The sequence below is a fragment of the Triticum dicoccoides genome, chromosome 5B (assembly GCF_002162155.2).
Source record: "Triticum dicoccoides isolate Atlit2015 ecotype Zavitan chromosome 5B, WEW_v2.0, whole genome shotgun sequence".
In the NCBI taxonomy this organism is placed as follows: Eukaryota; Viridiplantae; Streptophyta; class Magnoliopsida; order Poales; family Poaceae; genus Triticum; species Triticum dicoccoides.
This window is the reverse complement of record NC_041389.1, coordinates 409096704-409106334: the sequence shown is the minus strand read 5'-3', so window position 1 is coordinate 409106334 and position 9631 is coordinate 409096704.

Sequence of the window (9631 nt, the reverse complement as noted above, 5' to 3'; positions counted from 1 at the left end):
AGAGTCGCCGCATTGTTCCTCTACCACAACAACATGGTGGGTAGCCTGGGGAGAGTTAATTTCTCTCAGATCGGTTTTAAGCCCAATCTGATCGTAGTCTGTAGCGACTCCCAGGGCGGCGATGCGATCCAAGAGCTCGTTTACGGAGGAGAGCTCCATCAGATCTAGCTGCTCGGCAAATTCCGAGCTGACGTGAAGATTGCTTTTGATGACCTGAGAGGTCATCGTCGGAGCGGTGGCCGAACAGGCGGTCATAAGAAAACCACCTAGCCGGATAGTTTGGCCGGCGGCCAAAGTTCCCTTGACGATGACGCCGTCTTTAAAGACGGGAAAAGGCATCCTTCCTGATTGCGACGGCACAGAGGAACTCTCAATGAAAGCACCAATGTCGGTGTCAAAACCGGCGGATCTCGGGTAGGGTGTCCCGAACTGTGCGTCTAGGCGGATGGTAACAGGAGACAAGGGACACGATGTTTTGCCCAGGTTCGGGCCCTCTTGATGGAGGTAAAACCCTACGTCCTGCTTGATTAATATTGATGATGTGTGTTACAAGAGTAGATCTACCACGAGATCAAGGAGGCTAAACCCTAGAAGCTAGCCTATGGTATGATTGTTGTTCGTCCTACGGACTAAAGCCATCCGGTTTATGTAGACACATATCCGTATCGCCAAGCTTGCCTTCCACACCAAGGAAAGTCCCATCCGGACACGGGACGAAGTCTTCAATCTTGTATCTTCATAGTCTTGGAGTCCGGCCGATGATGATAGTTCGGCTATCCGGACAACCCCTAGTCCCGGACTCCCTCAGGTGGCCATCTTCATCATCCCAGCGCTATCCATGATGAGGAGGGAGTAGTTCACCCTCGAGGCTGAATGGTATGTACTAGTAGCTATGTGTTTGATCTCTCTCTCTCTCTCGTGTTCCCTCTATGGCATGATCTTGATGTATCCCGAGCTTTGCTATTATAGTTGGATATTATGATGTTTCTCCCCCTCTACTCTCTTGTAATGGATTGAGTTTTCCCTTTGAAGTTATCTTATCAGATTGAGTCTTTAATGATTTGAGAACACTTGATGTATGTCTTGTCATGCTTATCTGTGGTGACAATGGGATATCATGTGCCACTTGATGTGTGTTTTGGTGACCAACTTTCTGGTTCCACCCATGAACCTATGCATAGGGGTTGGCACATGTTTTCGTCTTAACTCTCCAGTAGAAACTTTGGGGCACTCTTTGAAGTACTTTGTGTTGGTTGAATAGATGAATCTGAGATTGTGTGATGCTTATCGTATAATCATGCCCACGGATACTTGAGGTGACAATGGAGTATCTAGGTGACATTAGGGTTTTGTTTGATTTGTGTCCTAAGGTGTTATTCTAGTATGAACCCTATGATAGATTGAGCAGAAAGAATAGCTTCATGTTATTTTACTATGAACTCTTGAATAGATAGAACAGAAAGGACAACTTTGAGGTGGTTTTGTACCCTACCATAATCTCTTCGTTTTTTCTCCGCTATTAGTGGCTTTGGAGTGACTCTTTGTTGCATGTTGAGGGATTGTTATATGATCTATCTATGTTATTATTTTTGATAGAACTTGCACTAGTGAAAGTGTGAACCCTAGGCCTTGTTTCCTAGCATTGCAATACCGTTTACGCTCACTTTTATCATTAGTTACCTTGCTGTTTTTATAATTTCAGATTACAAATACCTTTATCTACCATGCATATTGCACTTTTATCACCATCTCTTCACCGAACTAGTGCACCTATACAATTTACCATTGTATTGGGTGTGTTGGGGACACAAGAGACTCTTTGATATTTGGTTGCAGGGTTGCTTGAGAGAGACCATCTTCATCCTACGCCTCCCACGGATTGATAAACCTTAGGTCATCCACTTGAGGGAAATTTTCTACTATCCTACAAACCTCTGCACTTGGAGGCCCAACAACGTCTAGAAGAAGAAGGTTGTGTAGTAGACATCAGACGCCGAAGTTCGTTGCCGACCCGACGAAGCAGATCAGGCTGACGTCTACCGCCACAAAGGTATCCTCGCCGAGATGAGTTATCCAGTCCCCTCACCATCTAGGTCAACCTCGTCCTCCACCGGCGTCATCTCAGTCCGTCATTGAGGTCCTCCCCATATTCCTCCACCCAACCAATCAGGCACGACGACGCCATCGCGTCGGCGCTCCTCCGACCTAATTCCACGGTGTCCGACACCTCGCAACATCGACTGGCTCCTCCTCCGCTCGCCCCTGCCCCATGTCCAACTCCCACATCCTTCTGTGGCCCTCCCCGACGCCTCCAACCATGTTGCATAAGTTTTACATCTTTGTTTAATTTAGAACTCGGTTGATGCACCGAGCAGTTAGAGTATTAGACATGTTTTGTAGTGTGTAAGAGGTATGTATTAGATATACTATGTACAAGCTGCAATGAGCGGCAGGTCTCCTATTCCTATGCACTCCAGGGTCAACCCCTCTAACTCTCAATTGCTACAAGACTATGTTTCGGGCCAGGCCTTTCTCCAATCGTAAACATAAGATTTGTCTGATGATATAGGTGCAACTGCTTGGGCATGGACACCTCCAGCCTCACACCACTCCATGGAAAGCTAACGCAGGTGACATGGGGCTTACTGAATCTTGTGGTGTTCATGTTAGTTCTATTATGCTTTATCTCCTGGTAATTATTTGTGTTCTTACAATTAGGAATAAATGTCGATGTGGTTTCTGGAGTTTGCTGTTTGATCAAAGTGTTGTCTACTGAAATACTCGTGGCATTTTTTGTATGGTTTGATTTAGTGGAAAACGGGTAGTTATAATACATTCAGTGGGAGGGGCAGCTAGGTTGATCCTTTTTTCATGAGCAGTTGGACATATCTTTCTCCAGTGTAGGTTGAGTCATTGTCCTTCCGAGTGAGGTTTATATTTATTTCAATAGTTACTTTGATCCACATGTATATCAAATATTTTGAAGGGTGTGCTTGACTCGAAATATTGTTATCTCTCAGGTGAGCCTCCTGAGTCTTGACTCCAGTTAGTACCACCAAAGATGGAAGTCTCCCAATTCATGAATCCAACCCGACGTGGCCAGGCAAGTCAAACTGAAACGTTATCGCATAGTACCTGCTATCATACAAAGTAGATTTAAGATCACATAAGCTTTTTTATCTACCTTAAGGCTTGAAGTTAATTAAACTATTCAGTACACTCATTGGATGCAAATTATGCAAGTAAACTCCTAATGAAGCTATTTTGTTTTCTATCACTACATGCTCATGTTAGTGCTTGAAAATCCAATTTACATGGTTTGCATGGTGATGGTCTGTAGGTTACCATGAAGGTCATCTTCATCCTATTTAACTAGTAGTGCCATTGATGTTGATGGCTTACTAGGTAGGATTAGCACATGACCTTCATAATGGTATTTTCTTACCAAATTTTTACAATCGTGTAGTCAGGTAATTTGGCACCCTGTACACCTTATAGTTGTTAGGACACCTTCTATACACTTCGGTCTCAAAGTGCATAAATACATGGTTTTGGCTTCTTCAATGTTTTTTAGAGAGCTTTTCCAATGCATGTATACCTTATGTACGCAACTTAAGAGGAGAGAGATGATTCAGAATATGTTTCGTGGTGTTAGAATATGTGAAACAATGAAGTATTTATGGTAGTGGATCAGTTGGCACTTCATATAAGTGAACCATATCACCTCTGGTGAGGCATTACAATTATAGATTTCAATGAATGTTTATATATCCATCTTTTTCAGATAAATCTCAACTGAACGTTTCCTTTTCACAGCTAACTGCAAGTCTTGCTACTATGTTATCTGTGGGGTTTCACACTGACTTTTTTAGCATAGTGGTTTTACCTAGTAGTACTACTTGTGCTATAGCTGCACCACACATCATAAATTCCTTTTATTTGTAGGTTTCTAAAACTGCAAATTTTCCTTTCATAATTATTACTGTATGTTGGCTCTAAGAACTAAAGCCTTTACATGCATGTTTATGCAGCTTAGACAAATTTGATTACGTTGAGCTTGTGTGTAATAATACTCACAGAGTTGAGGGATCATGTTAATATTTCTGAAATTATAGTACCAATGCTTTTGTCAAATAGACGGGCGCGGCAACGCGCACCTATCATGATCTAGTTATCATTAAATTTACATTCAAAGGGAAGGTGTGGAGCCTTCATCCTAGAGCAGCAAGTATAATCATATCTCAAGCATAAATTCCAAGCATACCCATGCAACATATGAATTTGATCCCACAAGAGTTTCCCTTTTTGAGTCAAACGATAGACCCTAAAGTATTCACGTTGATCCAACGTGTGTTCCATTATCAAGTTGAATGGGGGTTTTAGGACTGTCAAAGTAGTGTTTAATATTTTTCACATAACGAGCATCGAGGGTTATGAGGTTCCCCATAACAATGAGTAGCAAGTATAACTATATTTTTGGTATTTCGTGTGTTCCATATCCATAACAAAAGATAAAGGACAACTTAGAACAGAAAATAAAATCTACTTAGTGATAAAGCAAACAAGCACACATGACAATATTCACGCCACACTATTGCTCCCCGGCTACGGTGCCAGAAAAAGTTCTTGATAACCCACAAGTATAGGGATCAATGGTAGCCTTCCTCGCTAAGTAAGAGTGTCGAACCCAACGAGGAGCTAAAGGTAGAAGCAATATTCCATCAAGTTCTATCGACCATCGATACAACTCTACACACGCTTAACGTTCGCTTTACCTAGAACAAGTATGAAACTAGAAGTACTTTGTAGGTGCAAAGGGACATGTTTGCAAGATAATAAAGAACACGTAAATAAAAGATAGGGGATGTTTAGATAAAGAAACAATTAAGTTAGTTTCAGTAGAGAGATTTTTGTCACAAGAAAGTTATTTGTCCCTAGGCAATCGACAACTAGACCGGTAATCATTATTGTCATTTTATATGAGGGAGATTCATAAACTAACATACTTTCTCTACTTGGATCATATGCACTTATGATTGGAAATTTAGCAAGCATCTGTCGGAAATTGGGTTCCGGAAAACCCTTAAGGTTCGAACTCTGGGGTGCGCGCGAAGATCTTCCCCCTACCGATCCACGTCCTAACGCCTCGCTGAGAATCTAAGCTACCAGATGAACAACACAAGGGACACGAGGTTTATACTGGTTCAGGCCACCATTGTGGTGTAATACCTTACTCCAGTGTGTGGTGTGCTGGATTACCTCAGGGGCTGATGATGAACAGTACAGAGGAAGAAAAGCCTCGCGAGGAGAGGTGTTCTTGTGCTGGTGTGGTGAGTATGGTCTGAATCTCGATCCGTCGGTCCCCCTGCTATGGTGGTGGCTAGCCCTATATATAGAGGACTTGGTCCTCTCCCCAAATATCGAGCGGGAAGGGATTCCACAATGGCGGGATTTGAAGGGGAACATATAGTACAACCTATCCTGACTAAAGTTGGTCTTCGACTGCCAAAGGCACTAGCGATGACACCGCCTTGGGATCCACAGTGACCTCCGTCCTGCCGCTCTGCTGCTCTTGGTCTTGTTGCACCGGAATGGTAATCTTTGCTTGATGCCTCGGTACTCTGCGCCTGTGCTTTTCCCCTTTGCACCAAAGAGGAAACAACGACACTCCACAGGCCGGCACTCGCCTGGCGCCCACCTGGTCTCGATCATCATTGCTTGCTTCATGATCACCTCGTGAGGTACCATTGCCTTGATCTCTCCGCCTCCTCGCGAGCCTTCCTGGTGAGGCCGCTCCTGAGGAAGCCTTCCGTCGTCCGGCCCGCGAGGCTTGGTCCCTCGCGAGGGCCTTTTCCTCAGCCCAATTAGCGACGAGCGTGCGAGAGACGAAGAGAGGCCGACCGATCCATCACTATGAAGGGGCGACCGATCCATCACTATGAAGGGGCGACCGAATGCGGACTGTCATGGAGAGGGGCGTCCTTTCTTTGTTCTCTTGCTCGTCACCGGCGAATCTGACACGCCGCCGCCTCCTCCTCCATCCTCATTCCTCTACAACATGGGGATCCCTCTTCCCCCTAAGATATATACATGACGCTGATACGTCTCCAACGTATCTATAATTTGTGAAGCATTCATGCTATTTTATTATCTATTTTGGATGATTATGGGCTTTATTATACACTTTTATATTACTTTTGGGACTAACCTATTAACTGGAGGCCCATCCCATATTGTTGTTTTATTGCCTGTTTCAGTATTTCGAAGAAAAGGAATATCAAACGGAGTCCAAACGGAATGAAATCTTTGGGAGCGTGATTTTTGGAAAGGATGAGGAGGAGGAAGAGCACGACTCGGAGGCGACCACCGAGGGGATGGGGGAAACTTCCCCTTGGCGTTGGGCCAGCACCCTCCACTCCATGCCGGACGATGACAAGGCCAGCGCCAGGCAAGGGGTAGAGGACCCGCCCTTGATCCCGAAGAAGGACAGGTCGGGGCTGATCTCCCGAGGGTCTACCCCAGCCCTGGTGCTGCCCGAAGCCAGCTCCAGCCCCTCTGGTGTGCCTTCCTCTGCTTCCAGAGCTCTCGAGGCTGAGCCTCGCAGGAGGCTTTTGGGCTTTAGGCTTGGCCGGAGGCTGTTGGAGCCCGCTGTAGCCGACCAGTGAGTACTCGAACTCTGCTTTGCTCTTGTTTTCGTCACTAAGGCCTGACAACTTTCATCTTTTGGTTAGGCCGCCGCCTACGACGAAGAGGCTGAGGGGGGGCTCGACAGCCCTACTTGGGGCAAGCTCGTCCGCTAGAGCTGTGAAGGGCCGAACGAAGGCCCTGCTAGTGAAGTTCCGCGTCTTCAGCACCGCGCCCAAGCGAGGTGCTGTCGGCTCCGCGGCTTCGGGGGGTGGAGCTGACAAGCGCAACCCCACCACGAGCGGCGGTGCTGCACAAGGGTGATCTCCTCACGCCTTCCATCCCGCTCCAATTCCTGCAACATGTACCGTGCCTTGTGGAGGCGTTTAAACTTGTGTTTGGCATTGTGAGAACAATTTATGGTCCGTAATATTTGCTTCTGAATTTCCAGGATTTTGCGGTTTTCCTTCCTATTTGCTTTATGTTCTACGTTGGCAGGGCCTGGCCTCGCGCATACCTCAACCGCCGTTAGCCCCGACCGAATCACCAGGACGAGACTAAGGAGTGAGGGGCTACGTGGCAAGTTAGACTCCTGAGTCACGATGCTCAGGAGTCCCCCTTGACGCGCAAACAGCAAACAGGGAGGAGGGTGTAGAAGTGGATTTGTCATTCTACATCGGCAGGGCCCGGCCCCGCGCATACATCAACCGCCGTTAGCCTTTCGGAAATAAGGGGTGAGGGGCTACGTGACTAGTTAGGCTCCTGAGTAGCGATGCTCGAGAGTCCCCCTTGACGCTCGAACGGTCTTCATACCTTGGCTCCGCTCGGGGAGGGGCGGGTGACGACCAGGTCCGAGGGACCTGGCTGGGTAGCGTGCGCTCGAGCGTGACCTGGGCATAGCCCCCGTATCCAGCCCCCTCGCGTGGCGCTCCCGAGGGGAGGCGTTGCGATGAGGCCAGACACTGAACTCTGGGCTCCCTGAGGTTGATACAGCCGTGGGCTGCCCTCAATTGTTTATCACCAACGCGGAGCATAGCGCTTCCGTATGTGTACGGGCATAGCCGCTCCTCGACAGTGTCGTCAGCCAGCGCGGAGCATGGTGCTTCCACTGGTACGTGGGAGGGGGCCCCCCTCCGTGAGGAGCCCCCAGGGCGTGTACAACACCGCGCTGACACGTGCCCGACACGGTAGGGCTAGACGAGGTGTATCTGGGCACCCGTGAGCCAGCGCGGGACTCACGGGGCCCTACCTCAAGGCGGGTTGCACCTGGCTCTGGGCCTTTTATGGTGGTACGTTCCTGCAGGATGGTTAGATGCAAATGCTCTACGTCCTCAGGTCTTGGACCTCGAGCGAGCTCAGCCACCGCTGGTATGCCAGGTCGCGATGCCGTGGACAAGGCCAGGGGGTGAGGACTGGAGAGCCAGTAAGAGCTCCTGAGTCGCGATGCTCAGGTGTCCCCCCTTTTAACATTCATGTGATTTGCATGAGGAAGAAAAAGGGCTCACGGTAGGCAGCGGACGATAATCATAGCAGGTCAAATATGCAAGGCCGATCAATTTAGATAGACGCAGGAAAGATACGCGCCATTGGGTCATGCCCGAGCGGCCTGGGGATGATGCAGCCCGAGGGGCGCCCCCAGCAAGGTAAGCTAAAGACATAAGCAGAAGAGATACATGCCGCAGGGACAGACCCACGCGATGTGGGAATGATGCAGCCCTGGGGGCGCTCCCAGCTAAAATGGAACTTGAAAGATGTCACCTGATACCATTGCAGACGAAAGGGTGTTGGAGTAGCTGACGGTGCGTGGTGAAGAGACCGATCCTCACGAGCCATTGGTGCCCCGAGCCTCAGGAAGCTCTGGGGGTCTGGGCGGCCCCTCAAGGACCGCCTCCATCTCTGCCAGGACCGCGTGATGCCTGGCCTCCTGAGCTTCTAGAATGCTCCATATCAGGCGCTGATGAGTAGCAGCTGCGTTCGGCAGGCCGAGAGGCATGCGAACGTAGCTGTGAGGTGGACCCTCGCAACATCCCATGCGCGAAGGCCAGAAATGCTCCTGAGATGTGACTCGACTAAGCCCTAGGTAGTCGATGTAGACGCGCAGCCCTCCATCCTCGCCTGGATGGGGAGCTACACCGGGTAGGCGGCGGCTACCGCGCATGACTCTCGATTCGTGCAGCTCCTGAGTGACCTTGGTGATGAACTCCTGTGGGCTGGGCCCTCCTTGTCTTGTGCCTTCCTGAGGGAAACGTGCCTTGAAGCATGCCTCGAAGTGGTGCCCGAACGCCTCCCTCATGATCTTGGCAAAGTTTGTGGCCCTCCAGGTGAGAGCCCCCAAGCCTTGCCCGAGGATGGCGCGGGGCGCGCCTTCCTATGCGACGGAGGGAGGCGCCCCTTGGACGGGCGCGGATCCCGGTGTAATGCCACTGGAGGTGCTTGCCTCCTGAGGCCTTGAGCTGGGTGATGTCTTCTTCTTCTTATTGGGAGCTGCATTGGGAAGGTTCCCACTCTTGCTGTCTGGGTCTTCGACTGATGCGACTTGGAAGGCACGCTAGAGAGAGCACACTGCATCCTTCTTTTCACAGGGGACTGTGATGACTCCGCCGCTTCCCGACATCTTGAGGACATTGTAACCAGGGTGAGTCAGTGCCATGAACTTGGCCAGGGCTGGATACCTGAGGATGGCATTGTATGGCAGGCGAATGTGGGCAACGTCAAATTCGATGAGCTCAGTGCGGTAGTTCTTGCGCTGCCCAAAGGTGACAGGGAGGCGACCTGCCCTATCGGGGCGGTGGAACCATCAGTGACTCCTGAGAAAGGCTTGCTTGGATGAAGCTGATCATATGACACTTGGAGATTGTTGAACATCTCAATGGACAGAACATTGAGCCCTGTGCCACTGTCGATGAGGGTCTTGGTGACCTGCACATTGCTGATGACTGGGGAACAGAGCATCGGGAGGACACCAGCTGTCCCTGCACACTTGAGCTGATCTGCTGAGCTGAACGTG